Source organism: Rhinopithecus roxellana, chromosome 17, assembly GCF_007565055.1.
Source record: "Rhinopithecus roxellana isolate Shanxi Qingling chromosome 17, ASM756505v1, whole genome shotgun sequence".
Taxonomy (NCBI): Eukaryota; Metazoa; Chordata; class Mammalia; order Primates; family Cercopithecidae; genus Rhinopithecus; species Rhinopithecus roxellana.
The window spans coordinates 57,787,933-57,807,919 of record NC_044565.1 but is presented as its reverse complement, the minus strand read 5'-3'; the positions used below and the strand labels follow the sequence as shown (position 1 = coordinate 57,807,919).

At 46.0% G+C, this 19,987-nt stretch overlaps 1 long non-coding RNA gene across 1 annotated transcript in view; it reads right to left on the bottom strand.

The window, feature by feature from the left end:
• Positions 1-19,987, bottom strand: part of LOC115894189 — a 35,741-nt gene that overhangs the window by 13,146 nt on the left and 2,608 nt on the right. The window lies entirely within an intron of this gene.

Sequence of the window (19,987 nt, the reverse complement as noted above, 5' to 3'; positions counted from 1 at the left end):
TAGCAGTTGTCTGGCCCCATTAGACTCCTCCTTCCATCTGAGGCTCTCCAGGCTTGTGTCCAGGGCCTGACAGTCCAACCACAGTCACCTGTTCTGCATGTAGCAGAACAAGCACCTTCTAGAAATGTAGAAATATCTTTACCTTCCATTTATTGGACTATTTTCTTGTCTCCAACTACAACAAGGAAAGGAGCCAAAGAGAACCACTCGAGTGACATCCCTGGTGTATACACTGGAAATGTGATAATAAGCAGAGTGTGGACCACTCTGGATCTCACTGTCGATGGCCCTCTCCCAACCCTCCACTCCCACAGAACTTGGGTAAACTCCTATCAAACACCCATCAGACGTTAATGTCACATTAGTTTTGCACATGATGGTCTCTCCTCCTAGAATTTCAGTTTTTTAAGGGTAGGGAATGTATCTTCACCCATTCTTATATTCCTTTGGGTATTCACCCATGTATTCATGTTATCAGTCAACATCATTTACTAAGTACCTGCTTTATGCCCAGGCCCTGCCCTAGATCCCGGAATGCAAAGATAAATAAGATACAGGCCAGGCTCATGCCTGTAATCCCAGCACTTTGAGAGGCTGAGGAAAGTGGATCACCAGGTCAAGAGATCGAGGCCATCCTGGAAAATATGGTGAAACCCGGTCTCTATAAAAATACAAACATTAGCTGTGCATGGTGGCATGCACCTGTAGTCCCAGCTACTCGGGAGACTGAGCCAGGAGAATCACTTGAACCCAGGAGGTGGAGGTTGCAGTGACCCAAGATCGCGCCACTGCACTCCAGCCTGGCGACAGAAAATGACATACAGTCCCTGTCCTTGAGGGTCCCAGTCCAGTGATTGGTAAATAGATGTTTATACCTCAGCACGACAAATTCAATAATAGAAAAATGCAGAGGACAATGTGAGTTAAAAGGAAGAAGCATTTTCCCCATCTCAGGAGGTCAAAAAACACATCACAGACAAGGAGGTTTCTAAACTGGGCTTTGAAGAATCACTAGGAGTTCTTTGGGCCAGAAAGGCATTGCAGAAGTGAACATGTACTAACATCACTGATAAAACCTCAGCAATTGCTGTGATTCCTGCACATAGAAAATGCTCAAGTTGCTGAGTTGCACTAAGTGAGAATATTGTGACTGATGGAAACCCAGTCCAAGGACTGTGAAAAGAGGCCCCATCCTAGCTCCTCTGCCTCAAACCTGGAGACACATTGGAGTCACTTGGCAAGTTTGAGAAAACACTGATATTCCAGAGTCACTCCCTGCCACCCCCACCCCAGAGATCCTCATATAATTGGCCCGAGAGGCTGCCTGGTCTTTGAGACGCTTAAAAGCTCCCCAGGTGATTCCAATAGGCAGGCTTGTTTGAGAACCACTGATTTTTTTTTTTATTTTTTTCAGACGGAGTTTCGCTCTTGTTGCCCAGACTAGAGTGCAATGGCATGATGTCGGTTCACTGCAACCTCCGCCTCTCAGGTTCAAGCAATTCTCCTGCCTCAGCCTCCCGAGTAGCTGGGATTACAGGCATGCACCACTATGCCCAGCTAATTTTTTTTGTATTTTTAGTAGAGACGGGTTTTCGCCATGTTGAGGCTAGTCTCGAACTCCTGACCTCAGGTGATCCACCCGCCTCAGCCTCCCAAAGTGCTGGGATTATGGGCGTGAGCCACCGGGCCTGGCTAAGAACCACTGATTTAGACCAGTGCTTCTCAAACTTAATGTGTAAATAGATGCAGGCAATCTTGTTAAAATGCAGATTCTGATGCAGCAAGATGGGCCTGAGAATCTTCACTTCTAATTAGCACTGCTGCCGCTGGTCCTGGGACCATTTGAGTAGTGAGGCTCTCTGAGGCTTAATGCCCGGAGGCAATTCAGCTGGCCTCAGGAACATGACTGCATGCAGGGGTGATACTCCAAATTCAAAGGGAAGGGTACATGTGGGGGCACCAACTGCTCAGAATGGATGTAGTGGCCACAGCCCTGAAGCCTCTGCCGCCCCTGGTGTGAGTTAACTCCTAGTTGTGGGTGGGGAGATGCTAGGGGGAGGGCTGGGCAGTCAAGGCCACAGGCGGTGCCTGGGAGAGGCGGGGACGGCAGCCTGTTTACCCACCTCCGTGTTGTAAGAGCTGGCATCGAATACCGGTGTCTGCCAGCTGGCTGTCCCCCGACCCACGGCCTGCACCCAAGGCCGAGGAACAGCCAAGGGGCCTGGCGAGCAGCATCCTACGGAGAGGACAGCGAGGAGGCCGCCTTGGCAGGAGCTGCCTGCTGGATAAACATTGTTCTGTTTTTTTCTTTTTTCTCTTCAAACAAGCCCTTCTCAGCACTGGCCACATCATCCTAAACAAGGCCTCTCAGTGCTGTTGACACAAAGGCAGGGATGGTGTCATTCCAGCCCAGAGATAAAACTCGGATCCTCCCATAATGGTGGGCACTTCCTCTCGGGAAGAACACCAGTGAATCAGGAAATTCAGCAAGCCGGGTCTAAGCCCTGCCCTCGGGCGAGGCTCAGGTTTTTTGTTGGTTTGGGTGGATTTCTTTCTCCCCAAAGCTCTGCTTGTTTCATGTGCCTGGTCAGCAGATATGTCAGCCCCAGACAATGGCCTCTTTCTACAGACAATGGTCAGCGTGAGGAATGTCACAGGAGGGCAGGGCTTGGGGAGGGACAATTCCGCTTTCAGAAGCCAGTGGCCGAGTGGGTGCTTCAGGGAGGGTCCTGCTGTCACCAGGGCAGCCTCCTCAAAGGCACCATTTATAGGACCTGCAGCCCCAGAAAACTGGAAGCTTTGGGCAGCAGCAGAATCAGAGAGAGCAGCTCCCTTGCCCGCTGCTCCCGGCAGACTCGCCCTGCCTGCTTTATCGGCCTCCCGAGGCTCCTGCGACCACAATTCCTACCATGCAGACTTTGTTTAATGAAAAAACAAATAGTTACCCCCAAATTAGACCGAGGCCTGCTGTTCCCTCAGCCGCCCCTCCTGCAGTACCCAGCCTGTGCCTCATTGGCCAGCTCTCCAGAAAAGAAAGGGCTTATTCATCCCCAAAGGTGGAAACTCGCCTTCTCCCGGGGAAATTGTGTAACCGTTTTGTAGTGGAACCAACTACAGCCCTCAAGGTCTTTTGCAAAAAGAAAAACAGATAAGGAGGTGGTGGCGGGAGCCAATGCTGGCTGGCTTAGATTTGCTCATTGCAGAATGGTTTTCTGACAGAGATCATAAGCACACAAGTCACATCAGCTGGTCCCTGGATTTCAAGGCTCCTCACTGTGACTGGAAAATTAAGTGACAGCCATGCATGCATGCATTTATTCATTCATTCCTCCAGCACAATGCCTGGCACATAATAGATGCTTAATAAACATTTGTTGAATGAACGAAATGTTTTGTAATATCTGATTCTATCTCTCCATGCTCAGAAAACATTTAACAGCTCCCTATGGCCTATATTATCAATTTAATATCTTTTAGCATAGCTTACCAGTTGTAACTGGCCCCTCAAATACCTCTCCAACCCTACAACCTCCACATGCTCCCAATCCCACCCCTCCAACACGCACATATGCTGCCTACTGTTTCTTGAACAAAACCATTGTTGTGTGAGCCTCTAGGCCTTTGTCCCAGCTGTCTCTTAACCTCAAGGCCCTTTCCAAGCTTCTTGTAGGGATCTGGTGAGTTCCTCTCCCACGAGACTCAAGCCAGTGTTTGCTCCTCCTCTTAAAAGCCATCACCAAATACAAAAAAATTAGCCAGGCATGGTGGGAGGGCACCTGTAGTCCCAGCTACTCAGGAGACTGAGGCAGGAGAATGGTGTGAACCCGGGAGGCGGAGCTTGCAGAGAACTGAGATCGCGCCACTGCACTCCAGGCTGGGGGACAGAGTGAGACTCCGTCTCAGAAAGAAAAAAAAAAAAGGCCATCGCTAAAGTGTCAGGCTCCACAGCCTTGCTCTTGTTCATGGCCCTATCATGACATTTGCCACTCTGCCTTCTATCTACCTGTTGTAACCACGCTGTGCACTTCTTGAGAGCAGGAACTGAGTCTGACTAACCTCCATATGCCTAGTGGGGGCCCAGGGCCCAGTCCATCATAGATCCTCAGTAACTACGGAGACCAACTAGTCCTGGTTTGCCCAGGACATTCCTCATCTTAGCACTGAAAGTCCCATATCCCGGGACACCCCTTAGTCCTAGACAAACCGGAACTGTTGGTCCTCATATCAGTAAGTGAGTAGTGAATGAATAAATGCCTAGGTCTCTATTTGTTTGTTCATTCACTTCATACACATGTAGTAAAAATCTGTGAGCCAGGTCCCATGTTCATCCAATTAGAGGGTGTTTCTAAACAGCTTCATGGCACAGCATGAAGGACAGCTCTTTGGGGTTGAGTTAGTCTTAAATCCATGGGGCACCTTTCCTAGATCCCTGTTTATCTCCTCTGCTATCTCTTCCGGCATCCACACTAGATTGTTTACAATGCATCTGTTGACATCTGCCTTATCTCCCTGGATTTGCTCTGGGCCTCCCTGGGTCTACTGCCCTCAGAAAGAACGAGCCCTCTAGCCTGACAGAGGAATTCCTAGCTAAGGCTTTGCAAGTCAAAAGACCCACACTGGAGCTTGGGTCCCAGAGCAGCCCCAAGCCCTGGGCCCTCAGAATGAGAGCGATTGCAGCCAGGACACATGTGTCTGCCCAGCCGTCCTCAGACCCTGGGGCTGCTTGGACCCATCTGTTTCCTAGTTCTAGGTCAAATCAAGCTGAGAAAGGATCAGGCTTCATTTGACCTGAGAGGGCTGGAGCATCTGGCTGCTCCCTCTACATCCCCCACCCTGGCGAGAGGAGCCTAAGTCCCCCACCCCCTCGGTGTGCTCTCGGAGACGCCATCTTTTCCATGGTGATTTCAGGGCTTCTGGGAAATGTGACCCAATAGAGGCCACAAAGCAGACACATGTGGCTTGAATCCCAGCTCAACCACTTAGCTGAGTGGCTCTAGGTAAGTTACTTAACCTCTCCATGCTGCCTCATTTAAGCAGTGATATTGATAATGCTCACTTCACAACATTGTTATAAAGACTGTAGAAGATTTACCAGGTGTCCAGCTCCCTGTCCAGTGCACAGTGGGTGCTCCAACAAGCAAAAAGAATCAACAACCATTTGCAGTTAATTCATTCAGCACTTTAGAACTAGGCCTGTACCTTTCCACATCTTGCTCTGCTGACTAGAGAAGGGCTAGTGTCACTCACCAAGTCCTTCCTTATTAAGGTGTGCTCCCCTCTAAGAGGAAGGCCCAAGGTGCAGAAGCTGCTTCTAACCAAGATGATGAATAAAAGTTGTTCCTTTAAATTGGAAAGTTCCTAAGAATCTTTGGTTAACAAAGGACAAGAAAAACAAATATTAACAGATGGATTTCTTTTTAATCCTTGCCCTAAAACTGCACAATAGAAATGTTGAAAGTTGCCAAATGTTGATCTGAAAGCCCGGCATGAAGGTAAATACGAGGCATCTTGATCTGTGACCATTTGGAGGTCACACTTTGAAGAAGCAATAGTCGAAAAGCCCTCTCCTTCCGCATATTGAAATGATTTTCTTTCACCGAAAAAGCAACTACCTGGCTCTCCAGGAAGCAGAGCCTGTGAGTCGTGCGCACAACAAACAGTCACCTTTTTAATACACACATGAATTTAACCAACCTGCTCCATTCACGTTGCCTCCACTGCCTTTGCCTGTCATCTGGACAATCCCTAGCTCACCTTTCAATTTCCACCTTTTCATATAATCTTAATGTCCCTATTTATTTCTTGCTTGTTTCTATGAACACTTTTTTTATTACATCAAAATTAATAGATTTGCACCGCAAGAAGTCAGGACTACTGAATGGCAAAACTATGATATTTTTGGAAAGCCCCTCTAAGTTTTGCTTTGTTTCTCAGCAGTAGCCCTGAATTAATTATTTAGGGAAAATCTTTTGATCACAAATTTGCATATATGTGTCTGGACTCACATACATTTAAGAATGTGCTGTGCACGAGTGCACCGAGGCACATAAAAAGGATGAATATCCTAATGGTCAAGTCATTGTACAGCAGATGTGACATAGGCAACTCTGCACATCAATAGCAGGTTGCTTTCTATTATATTCTATCTTTTTAAAAGTCAAGTTGGAGAAACATGGGAAATTAATTGGGATAGCCGTAAAGACAACATTTGAAACATTACTGCACATGCTATACTCATTTTTCCCAATTAGTCTTTTGAAATACGTGCTTTTATTCCTCACTAATTTCTGAGTAATTGTCCACTTTGGAACTCCTACAAAGTGGGTAGGTATTTAAAGAACCATGATGACCTATGACCTTTGACCCAAGGTGATCTTTACTGGGGGGACCCGTGAAAGATTGATTTGAGCAGAGCTGAGTTAGACAAACAAGCCATTCATATAACTTCAAATCTGGAGGCAAATCAGGTAAAAATGTGAGCAACCTTTGTGGCCTGGAATTTCCTGTCCCCATAGTCAGGAATTAGGACAATACTCCTAGCTTCAGCAAGTATTGATGAAGAAGTTTCTACATCTTCTTTAAATAGCCCCTTAGAATGATCCAATAGGTCATCTAGGTCCTGTCAATGGCTGAGCTGGTTTCTTGCCAAATACCTTTGAAAAGGAACCCAAAAGGGTGCCTTTCACATAATTTAGAGCAACAACTCTTAATATTTTAATCACAATCACCCATTTAAAAAAAAAATCTTTTCTCCAAAGAGCCCACTTGGGCTCTATAAACAAACTACACTAACTTGTTTTCCAAATTTTCTGTCATCAAAACACAGGAAATTGCATAAAAGGTTCTGATGGAGTTGAAGTCACTGGAGCTGCCGCATGGTAAGGACATGACTACAACCAGAGGAAAACCAGTCAGCGCTTTGTGCTCCGGAGAGGCTGAGTAAAGGCATTTTTTGTTTGTTTGTTTGTTTGTTTGTTTGTTTGTTTTTGTTTTTTTAGACAGAGTCTCTCCCTGTTGCCCAGGCTGGAGTGCAGTGGCACAATCTTGGCTCACTGCCACTTCTGCCTCCTGGGTTCAAGCAATTCTCCCGTCTCAGCCTCCTGAGTAGCTAGGACTACAGGTGCACACCACCACACCCAGCTTATTTTTTGTGTTTTAGTAAAGACAGGTTTTCAACATGTTGCCCAGGCTGGTCTCAAACTCCTGAGCTCAGGCAATCTGCCTGTCTCAGCCTCCCAAAGTGCTAGGATTACAGGTGTGAGCCACTGCACCCGGCCTAAGGCATGATTTTAGCTACCTTGGAGCAAAATGTTTAACTGTCAGTGATCATTCCAGAAGCCTTGGCATGGAGGAGCCCAGGCTGGGAACCCCTAACCCTGAAGCTTCATTCCCTCCATTTCTAAGCCCACTGCCCATGTCATGAGAACAAGGTGGCAGAGGAGGAGGGTGTAAGAGCCAGATGGAGGCTTTGTTTGTTTTCCCTAAAGTGTTATTTATTGTTAAACAAAAGAAAAAATTTGACATTAATGAAAACTTTAAAACAGAGAAGCATCAATAGTAATCCTGTGACCAACATTTTAATTTTCTTCTACAATGTCTCCAGGCTTTATCCACATGTACACTCTCACTATTTGTGGATTCCGTATTTGTGAATTCACCTACTTGCTAAAATGTATTTGTAACTCCAAAATCAATACTTGTGGCACTGTCTTGGTCATCCACAGACACGCACAAAGTGGTGGAAATTTTGAGTAGTTCCACATATATGTTCCTAGTGGAGTCTGAACAGGACAAGTTTTGCCTTCTTGTTTCAGCTCTCATACTGTAAATGAGCATCCCTTTCACAGACTATTTAGTGCCCACGTTTTTTGCATTTTTGTGCTTTCTATTGGAAATCTGTCTGTTTTAAATGGCTCCTAAGCATAGTGCTGAAGTGTTGTCTAGTGTTTCTGCATGTAAGGAGGCTGGGATGTGCCTTACAGAGAGAGTATGTATTAGAAGAGCTTCATTTCAACACGACTTCAAGGGCTATTGGCCATGAGTTTCATTTTAGTGAATCAACAAGATTCTGTCTTTGGATAGAAGCCTGCATAAAATAAAATTATGAATTAATCAACTAACAAAACATTATAACCAGAGGCTCTCAGGACTCTGTGTTCCTCCTAGAGGCAATGGTTCGGCATTCACTAATTCAGTATTCATGGCGATATGGTTTGGCTGTGTCCCCACCGAATCTCATCTTGAATTGTAGGTCCCCTAATCCCCATGTGTTGTGGGAGGGACCAGGTGGAGATAATTGAATCATGGGTGCAGTTTATCCCATCCTGTTCTCATGATAGTGTGTTAGTTCTCATGAGATCTGATGGTTTAATAAGGGGCTTCCTCCTTCACTGGGCACTCATTCTTCTCCTTCCTGCTGCCATGTGAAGAAGAACATGTTTGCGTCCCCTTCTGCCATAATTGTACATTTCTTGAGGCCTCATCAGCCCTGCAGAACTGTGAGTCAATTAAACCTCTTTTCTTTATAAATAACCCAGTCTAGGGTATGTCTTTATTAGCAGCATGAAAACAGACTAATACAGTAAATTGGTACTCAGAATGGGGTGCTGCTGTAAAGATACCCAAAAATGGGGAAGCGACTTTGGAACTAGATAACAGGCTGAAGTTGGAACCATTTGGAGAGCTCAGAAGAAGACAGGAAAATGTGGCAAAGTGTGGAACTTTCTAGAGACTTGGAGGGCTCAGAAGACAGGAAGATGTGGGGAAGTTTAGAACTTCCTAGAGACTTGAATGGCTTAGACCAAAATGCTGATAGTAATATGAACAATGATGTCCAGGCTGAGGTGGTCTCAGATGGAGATGAGGAACTTGTTGGGAACTGGAGTAAAGGTCACTTTTGCTATGCAGAGGGACTGGCTACATTTTTCCCCTGCCCTAGAGATCTGTGGAACTTTGAACTTGAATTTAGAGTATCTGGCAGAATAAATTTCTAAGTGGAAAAGTGTTCAAGAAGCAGAGCATAAAAGTTTGGAAAGTTTGGAAAATCTGCAGCCTGATGATGTGACAGAAAAGAAAAACCCATTTTCCGGGGAGAAATTCAAGCTGGCTGCAGAAATTTGCATAAGTAATGAGAAGCCAAATGTTAATCACTAAGACAATGTGGCAAATGTCTCCAGGGCATGTCAGAGATCTTCACTGCAGCCCTTCCCATCACAAGCCTAGAGGCTTAGGAGGAAACAATCATTTTCTGGGCTAGGCCCAGGACCCCACTGCTCTATGCAGCCTAGGGACATGGTGCCCTAAGTCCCAGCTGCTTCAGCTATAGCCATGGCTAAAAGGGGCCAACATACAGCACATACCATTGACTCAGAGGGTGCAGGCCCCAAGTGTTGTGGCTTACATGTGGTGTTGAACCTGTGGGTACATAGAAGTCAAGAATTGAGGTTTCAGAACCTCCACCTAGATTTCAGAAGATGCGTGGAACTGCGTTCATATCCGGGCAGAAGTTTGTTGCAGGGGCGGAGCCCTCACATAGAACCTCTGCTAGTAGAGCAGTGCAGAAGGAAAATGTGAGGTCAGAGCCCCCAAACAGAGCCCCCACTAGAACAACTGCCCAGTGGAGCTGTGAGAAGAGAGCTACAATCCTCCAGACCCCAGAATGGTAGATCCACCAACAGCTTGCCCTATGCTCCTGAAAAAGCCACAGACACTCAACACTAGCTCATGAAAGCAGCTGGGAGGGGGGCTGTACCCTGCAAAGCCACAGAGGCAGAGCTGCCCAAGGCCATGGGAGCTCACCCCTTGCATCAGCATGACCTGGATGTGAGAAGTGCAGTCGAAGGAGATCATTTTGGAACTTTAAGGTTTAATGACTGCACTATTGGATTTCATACTTGCAAGAGGCCTGTAACTCCTTTGTTTGGGCCAATTTCTCCCACTTGAAATGGGTGTATTTACCCAATGCCTGTACTATCGTTGTATTTAGTAAGTAACTAACTTGCTTTTGATTTTACAGGCTCAGAGGAAGAAGGGACTTGCCTTGTCCTAGATGAGACTTTGGGCTTGGACTTTTGAATTAATGCTGGAATGAGTTAAGCTTTGGGGGATGGTTGGAAGGGGATAATTGTGTTTTGAATCATGAGGACAAGAGATTTGGGAGGGGCCAGGGGCAAAATGATATGGTTTGGCTGTTTCCCCACCCAATCTCACCTTGAATTATAGTTTCCATAATCCCCACATGTCCTGGGAGGGACCAGGTGGAGACAATTAAATCATAAGGGCAGTTTCCCCCATCTTGTTCTTGTGATAGTGAGTTAGTTCTCACAAGAGCTGATGTTTTTATAAGGGGCTTCCCCCTTTGCTAGGCACTCATTCTTCTCATTCCTGCTGCCATGTGAAGAAGGATGTGTTTGCTTCCCCTTCTGCCATGATTGTAAGTTTCCTGAGGCATTCCCAGCCCTGCAGAACTGTGAGTCAATTACACCTCTTTCCTTTATAAGTTTCCTAGTCTCAGGTATGTCTTTGTTAGTAATGTAAGAACAGACTAATAAACTTATAAAACATAACTATTGTGAATAACAAAGCTTAATTGTATTTAGAATTTCTTTTCCTGCTTATTTCAGTTCATATGTGATAAGCAATTGTCAGTATTGCCATACATGAATACTTCTTTGACTGGACAAGCCATCATCTACTTTACTATTCCCTTATTATTGGGCCTCCAGGTTATTTCCAACATTTATAGACAAGGCTGCAAAAAGCATCTTCATGGATATAATGTGTGAACTCCACAAAGACACCTATTATGTACGAGTCTGCAGTCCCAGAGCATATTTCAGTGCTTGACATATAGTTTATCTCAATAAATGTTTATTGAGTGAGTGAATGACATAAGTTTGGACAATGATGATCAGGGACAGTCAGTCAAACAGGTGAGACTCTTGGTAGGTGTTCAGTAAATGTCTGTTCCTTGATGCCTGAACATCTACTGATCACCTGCTATGTCTCTGTAGCTAGCACTGTGCCTGCATCTTTACTTTCATTATATTGTTTAAAACCCACTACCTTTGGAAGTAAATTTTATTAGCCTCATTTTACCAGTAAAGAAATTAAGATTTATATAAGTCATCTGTGAACAGTCATGCAGCTGACTAGAGCCCCTGCCATGACTCTAGCTCAGGTCTTGGTGATTTCATATACCCTGCTTTTTCTACTGCACCAGGTTGGAGCCATCTGTGGTCCTGAGCCTTGCTGGCACAGCTCCTGTGGTCACCAGATCAGAGGGAGCAAGATCGACCAGGCTCCTACAAAGGCCACTGGGACTTTAAGTGGGACTATAATCCCTAAGGCTCTGCTTTCTCCTCCTCTCCCCATAATTCTCCCACCTGAATTCCTCCTTTCTCCTGTATCACACATGCCTGACATAATAGTTGTTTCTATTCTCTGGTCCTAGGCTCTGCCTCTATGGAGGTAATTGGTGGGCACTCAGCCTTTAATACCTTCTCCCAGGTTAACTGAAACTCACACCTGACTTGACTATGATGTGGGGATGGATGCAATTATGCAATGAGGGCAGAGGCTATTGGATTCCAGAAGCTTTTCAAGGTGGGGGATTTGATCTCCTCTTTTGATTTGAATGGATCTGAGTTGGCAGTGGGGATGTGAGCAATATTGGGCCTTTCTTGACATTTATAAAACATGAGGTAAAGATGGAAATGAGGTTTATTTCTTCTACATTTCAGAAACACAGGGATCATCTTGGCTGGTATCCCCTCAGGGAGGGGATGTCTGATATTAGGCATAAACCCTCAGCTTTGAGATCATTAACAGCAGACCTCAGACATGCTGGTGGCTCCCAAAACAGGCACCAGCAGCTTCTTGCAAAGTCAGAGGCGCACTGGTTGGCTTGTCGATAACCCTTCTCGTTTGCTATTTTGCAAAGCACTTAAATTGCCATCATGGTCTCAGTCTCACAATGCCATCAGGGAGGAAGAGGGAAGGTGGTGTTTCCTTCTCTGGGAATGTCCTTCCCCTCTTTCCTGCCTGGGACACTCCCACCTCTCTTTTGGAACCCGGACTAGTGGTTTTCTTTCTCGGAAGACTTCTTGGTCAGAATTCCCCAGAAGTAGTCACAGAACCCCCTTTGCCCACACTGCCCCTGATAGGTTCCTTGTATCTAATACCGTGTCCTAAAAACTTGGGCTTGTATGTCTGTCTCTCCTGAAGGCAAAAGTTGCACCTCATCTAGCTCTGGTCCCAAGTGCCTATAGAGTGTCTGTCACATAGAAGGTATTCTGAAAGCACTGAATGGCCAGGTGGGAGAAGATAAAGATAACTTCTTTAAAACGAGATGCAATGCCTTCTTGTCCTTTTTAATATATATATATAAATATATATAATACATATAATTATATATATATATATATATATGTATGTATGTATTAGAGCTAGGTTCTCACTCTGTAGCCTAGGCTGGAGTGCAGTGATACAATCATAGCTCACAGTAACCTGAAATTCCCAGGCTCAAGTGATCCTCACACCTCAGCCTCCTGAGTGGCTAGGACTACAGGCACCTAACACCATGCCCAGCTAATGTTTTTTTTTTTTAATTTTTTGTAGAGATGAGGGTCTTGCTATGTTGACCAAGCTGTTCTCAAACTCCTGGCCCCAAGCATTGGGATTTTAGGTGTGAGCCACTGTGCCCAGTTCCTTACACACCTGTTTAAATACCTGAAAAAGTCAGTGTTGTTTTTGAAACACAGAGTCTTTGAAGGGGAAATTAGCTTTAAGTTCTGCTTTCATGCAAGAGTCCTCTTGTTAGCATGAAAAAATAATTGTTCAGTATCTCCCTGGACATCCCCGTTGATGGTGAGCTGGGGGGATTTTTCATCAATCCTAACTTTCTGTAGGAATCTGCCTTCATCATCACTCAGAGCCCTGAGACTCTGGAAGATGGAACAATTATAATAATAACACTCATGGTTTGCCCATAATAATGTTTATCATAGCAGCTAACATCTATTGAGAACTTATGTGCCAGGCACTGTTCTTGGTGGTTTACTTATTTGATCCTCATATTGACCCTCTGAGGTGATACGATTATTATCCTCATTTTATAGACAAGACATTTGAGGACCAGAGAGGTAAAATAACTCACCTAAGGTCACAAAGCTAGTAAAGTGCAGAGCTGGGATCAGAACTCAGATGGTATAGCTCCAGAACCCACATCCTAACTACCATGTCTGCTACCCTGTGGAAATGAATGAATGGTGTGTCTTAATGCACCAGGTCCAATCATAGCCCTTTTCCATGCAGCAGCTCACGTACCACTGGCGAGAGTCCCGGGACATAGACAAGCGAATACCCACACTTTACAGAAGACCAACGTGGGAGATAAGTTACACACCACGTCACTCACATGGTAGAGGCTCCATGTACCATAACTGGACCAGGACTGCACCGAGGACACTGCCTCCTACATAAGGATGCTGTGACTCAGAAAATGCTTATTTCTCTCTATGCTGAAATCCAATTTCTACAAATTCATTTTGGACCTATCAGTACACACCTAGAATGCCCAAAAGGCCTCTTGACTTTTTCCCCACTCTGGGCCTCAGTTTCCTCAACTATAAAACACAAAGATCCTCTCTTACCCTGGCATAGCATCCTATTTTTAGCTGAGGTCTAGGGAAGAGGAGGAGGGAAGAGTGGGAGCAAGAGGAGGAAAAGGATGGAGGTCATCGTGTCCTAGGGGAGTCACTCAGCAGCAGGATCCTGTATTTTAGGAATGGGCCAAATGAGGAGAACCTAGAAAGAGTAGTAAAAGCTACTTTTTCTGTAGGAATCTGCCTTCATCATCACTCAGAGAAAGCTACCAGTCTCCTAGTGATGCCCTCAAGACTCTGTTTTCTGTTTCTACCTTAGCAGGTAAAAGACATGCTGTAGAACATCCCCCTTCTTAGATATTCTAATAGTAACCCGGCCTAGCTTCATTTTCAGGCAGTGGAAGGAGCTAGTGCAGACATACATATCTTAAAATCCCTCAAATGGGCTGGGCGCCATGGCTCATGCCTGTAATCCCAGCACTTTGGAAGGCCAAGGCAGGCAGATTGCCTGAGGCCAGGAGTTTGAAACCAGCCTGACCAACATGGTGAAACCCCGTTTCTACTAAAAATACAAAAATTAGCTGAGCATCTTGGCATCCACCTGTAATCTCAGCTACTAGGGAGACTGAAGCAGGAGAATCACTTGAACCCAGGAGGCGGAGGCTGCAGTGAGCCAAAATGGCACCATTGCACTCCAGCCTGGGTGACAACAGCGAAACTCCATCTCAAACAAAACACAACAAAACAAAAAAAGTATCAAATGAGCGATTCTAACACTCTCCTCCCACCCTCACCCCACCCCACCCTGTGCTCCCACTCTCCAATGCTCCTTCCACCAGCTGCCGTAAGATTAATTGTCCAAAAGAATACCAGGTGGGGACCCAGTGGGCGTGTCCCATTGACAAGCCACTTTGCAAGAGTTGAGGCTTGAAAGTCCACCTGAAGAGCAGGTGGGGCCAGCTGCTCTCAAGACAAACTGCTGTACCTGCTGGGTGGGCTCCCCAGTGCCACAGCCCTGGACAGCAGTGAAGAATCAGCTCTTTGTGAGTTGACTTGTGGTTTAGGCTTCTTCCACCACAGCTCAAGTCAGCACCACGGGCCATGCAGTCTACACTGCTGGGGCACCCCGTGTGCACAGGGCACATAGCATGAGGCCCCTCAGCTTAGGGTAAACTAAAGGCAAAATAAGAGGAGGCTGCCCCCTACTTGGTGACCATTGGGGGAACCTGTGCATTCTCTCCCAAAAGGGAACAATGAGGAGGTGAGACACTGGGGCCCCCTGCCACTCGCCACTAATGCTAAGGAAGGAGCAGGCTTACCTGACTGTGAGGCAGGCTGAGTGACTCGGCCCTCTGGGGGCCTGCCTGGCCAGCTGGGGTGTTCCATCTACCCATGCACCTGTAGGATGAGCATTGAAAGATCAGGGCCTGGCCCACCTGCTGCACACAGAACAGGAGCTTCATCTCTCATGCTTCCAACAAATGGGCTAGACAGGGTGAGGCAGAAACCATGGGAAAACAGCACAGCTCGGTGGCCCCCAGCTCCTCCTTGGGCAGGTTGTCTCAAAGTGTAAACTTGGAAGGTGGCGGGGTGAGGAAGCCAGACTCTCGCTGTGGAGCTCTGAATGCCACCCTCATCAGCAGCACGGCTGAGACTGAACCTCCATCTGCTGGCTTCTGTGTCTGCTGTTCAGTTGGCCTCAGCTCAGAGGTAATTGTAGGGTACAAGCAGAACCATAGCTTCTGTGATAACTTTAGGAAGAACAGCCTGGCCCAAATGTGCCTGCCCATCCCAAACTCAGCACTCTCTGCAGAGGGAGCCCAGGCTTAGGACACACACCCTCTTCCTATACCATCGAAGGAAGGGATCTGGTACAAAGGACAGGTCACCCACCCTGACAGGAAAGGGTCCTAGTGCAGTCTAGGACCTAGTTCTCCTCTCAGGGCCTTAACTTGTTTATCTGTAAAACAAGCATGAGACAACAGCAAAGACACGGAATCAACCCAGGTGCCATCAATGGTGAATTGGATAAAGAAAATGTGATACATATACCCCATGGAATAGTATACAACTGTAAAAAAGAATGAAATCATGTCCCTTGCAGCAATATGGATACAGCTGGAGGCCATTATCCTAAGAGGATTAATATAGGAACAGAAAACCAAATACCACATATTCTCACTTATAAGTGGGAGCTAAACATTGGGTACACATGAACATAAAAATAGGAACAATAGACACTGGAGGATACAAGGGGTGAGAGGCAGGGAGGGAGGAGGGCAAAGGCTGAAAAAAACTACCAGAGGGACGGATTCATTCGTACTCCAAACTTCAGCCTCACACAATATACCTTTGTAACAGATGTGCACATGTACCACCTGATTCTAAAATAAAAATTGAAAGTGGAAAAAAAAGTGGGGAGGAGGTGAGAATACCTAGTTAAACGAGACAATTTGCAAACCCTAATGTGAAGAATATTGACCACCGTCAGAGGGAATCAGGTCTGGGAGTTCTGGGCCTGGCCAGGCCTTCCTTGGACCCTCTGTCCTGGGAACCCCGCAAGGCTTGCAAGTGTATATCATCTTCCTTTCTAGATCTGTGGCCCCAGGCATTGCTGGACCCATAGTGGGTGCTCACTCTGAGCTGCTGAGGGGAGGACTCAGTTCCATTTATGAAACTGGCAGATCTCAGTGTGGCCTCTCTCCTCTCCCACCTACCAGTTGCTATGCAGGCAAGGCTTGTTAAGACCTTCAGAACTCTGCAAGGGCAAAAGTACAGACACTATGTTGCATACGTGAGGCTGGAGACCTTCATTTCCCATTTAGAAAAGCCGATGTTGAGCATTCCCATTGGGAGGAAAGAGGAGCCAGCTAGAGCTTTCTCCCAACTAAAACTGCTGCCAACCAGAGAAGAGAGTTCCCTGAGGACAAAGAGAGAGTTCACGGGGCTCAGGTGAGCTCCTGGGCATTGCTGCTCGGCCAGGCTAGGAAATAGAACGAGGCGGGTGGGAGGCTCTAGCTCTCAGAATCTGCAATTGTCTCTTGCCTCCCTCACAGATGCGGCAGGCAGAGATAAATGAACAGCAATCAACAATGAAACTTCCACTTTCTAATGAACTTGGTGAAGTGCACCTTCTATTTTTAACTGGCCCAATTTCTCAGTCACATCACATGACTCCTATTGTCTTGTCTGAGAATTATGAACAAGAAAGAGAGAGAAAAATTGGGCCATATTTTCTAGTGCAGTAAGGTGATGAACTCTCTAGTCGCATGTACATTTCCTCTTTCATTTGTAATTTGCTAAGTAACCTTAGAGAAAAAATGCGCCTTTTTACAACTTTGGTGCTCTATTTAAGGAAACTAAGAGTCATAAAATGACCTTATTGAGGTCACATGTAAAGTTCTGAGCTAAATAAGAAATTGCTTTGGAAAATATGTCAATGTTCTGGGTTCATTTAACTTCAGGAGTTGCAGAAACGATTTTGGTGTGGAGGTTGGGTGGGTTAATCCTAATTGTTTCCAGTTCATGTAAAATTTCGTCTTATATTGGGCAGCACTCTAGGAAGGTTCTTTCTTTCTTTCTTTCTTTTTTTTTTTTTTAGACAGGGTCTTACTCTGTCACCCAGGCTGGAGTGCAACGGCGCAATCTTGGCTCACTGCAACCTCCACCTCTGGGTTCAAATGATTCTCCTGCCTCAGCCTCCCAAGTAGCTGGGACTACAGGTGTGCGCCACCGTGCCTGGCTAATTTTTGTATTTTTAGTAGAGACGGGGTTTCAACGTTGTTGGCCAGGGTGGTCTCGAACTCCTGACCTCAGGTGATCCACCTGCCTCTACGTCCCAAATGCTGGGATTACAGGTGTGAGCCACCACACCAGCGATAGTGGGAAGGTTCTTTAGGTAACCTGGGACTGAAACATTGCTCCGTTTTTTTCTACCCATGTAACCTGGCTTGGGCAATTTTCTCAACCTATATATGTTTCGCTTTCCCCCTCCTATCTTTCCCTCAGTCTCTACGTGTCACATTTTTCAAGGCAACTGTCAATTTCTTCAAGACAGTATATAACTCATAGCTCACCTTCCCTGAGATAAGGGGAGGATACTATTGTTTCTTACCTGTTATACGTGAAACCAAGGCGGTTCCTTAAAATTCATCAGTTTGGGCCGGGCGCGGTGGCTCAAGCCTGTAATCCCAGCACTTTGGGAGGCCAAGACGGGTGGATCACGAGGTCAGGAGATCGAGACCATCCTGGTCTACACGGTGAAACCCCGTCTCTACTAAAAAATACAAAAAACTAGCCGGGCGAGATGGCGGGCGCCTGTAGTCCCAGCTACTCGGGAGGCTGAGGCAGGAGAATGGCGTAAACCCGGGAGGCGGAGCTCGCAGTGAGCCGAGATCGCACCACTGCACTCCAGCCTGGGCGACAGAGCTAGACTCCGTCTCAAAAAAAAAAAAAAATCATCAGTTTGAACAAATCAGCTTCACCGCCCTCAACTCTGAATTATCCAAGTTCAGTATATCCTAGAAATGTGAAATCTGAATAACCTTGTTAGGAATTTTGGTATGTGTTAGGAAACTATCACTTTGGCACATTAAACAGTCCCTTATTCTGGATCTACTATGTTTAAACCCACTTCCCAAACTGTGTGATGAGGTACCCTGAGGCCCACGGCAAACTCACAAGAGCACTGAAGAGTTGTTTTTTTCTCATTTTGTTTTTTTTGAGACAGAGTTTTGCCCTTGTTGCCCAGGCTGGAGTGCAGTGGTGCAATCTCAGCCCACTGCAACCCCCACCTCCTGGGTTCAAGCTTCTCCTGCCTCAGCCTCCCAAGTAGCTGGGATTATAGGCATGGACCACCATGCCCCGCTAATCTTGTATTTTTAGTAGAGATGGGGTTCACCATGTTGGTCATGCTGGTCTTGAACTCCTGACCTCAGGTGATCCACTCACCTCAGACTCCCAAAGTGCTGGGATTACAGGCGTGAGACACCACACCCAACCTGAAGAGTATTTTAAATGTAGAAGCCATACCCAACACCCACACGCCAACATACAGCTGTGGGCTCCAGGCTGCTCACCGTTTCAGCATCAGATTGGGCTGCATCCCTTTCAAGGACATCATATCCTCGCAAAGCTGAGTTTGAGATGGTTGCAGGGATAACAGGCATGTGCAGTGTGAAAACCAATGCAGAACGGGAGGTGAAGGTAGTAGTGGCCCATCAGATTCCAAGATCTCAGAAGGTGCATAGCGCCCAACTGGCTCACATATCCTGTGAGTTGTAGTTATTTGCGAAAGAAATAAAAACAGTACTTTTTCTTTCCGTGTATGGGTATTATTATTTCAAATAGCTACTAGTTAATTAGGAGATACTTGTCTTTTTGACATAACCACTTAAACAGAATTGTTATGTATCTTGTTGGCCTAGGAGCACCATGATCCAAAAAGTCTGGGAAACCTGTGGCTTAAGCCTACAACCCTAGGAGGTAGTCTTTCAGCCTCTTACATACTAGAACACAAGGTTAAGGATTTTGAATATTGTTTTAGGTTATATTTTCCCAAAAGGCCTCAGCAATACTTCTGGTTCCATGTGGTTTTCTAGAACCTTGCCACTCCTCTCATCAAAAGATTGAGTTTAGAGCTATTTAAACTCTATTGCCCTTGTAATCTGGATTCTGCCTCTGCCATTTCATTGGCATCAAGGATGCTCAGTCAACCATAACTGGTCGCCTCTATAGGCCCATCACCTTTCCCAAGCCTTACTCTCTTTGAGACATCTACGGCACCTGGCACTGTAGCCACCCTCTCTGAATCTCTTCCCCTCTGCTCTGGGCCTGTATGCTCTTGCTTCTGTCTTCCCAAACCTGGCTGTTCTTTGCCTATCGCTTTGAGTGGCTTCTCTGCTTAGCTCCTAAACACAGTGATTTCTGACAGTTCAGTCCAAATACATCCTGCTCATCTCTCTCCCCAAAACTGAGCTTCTATCCCTGACTTGCCTCGAGCTGATAATGGGTGGTTCTCCCAAAGACTCACACTTGAAATCCCCAGGCACCTTTTGCTCCTCTTTTTCCTTTGCCCCAATCACAATCCAGTCACTAACCCTAATGAACCTTCGTTGAAAGTGTCTCTTGAATTCATCCATTCTTCTTTAATTTTTTTCTGTTCCTCTAAAGCAGTCCCCTCTTATCTTCAGACTTGACTATGATAAGCCAACATTGAAGGTATTCATATATTTGTTAAATAATGATGCTAACCCCTTGGTAGTCTCCTGGACCTCAGTTTCTCTCCCTCTAATTACTGCTGCCACCAAAGTGATCTTTCTAAAATACCACTTTAACCATGTCATACGACTACTTAGAATAGTGTGATGGTTAATATTGAGTGT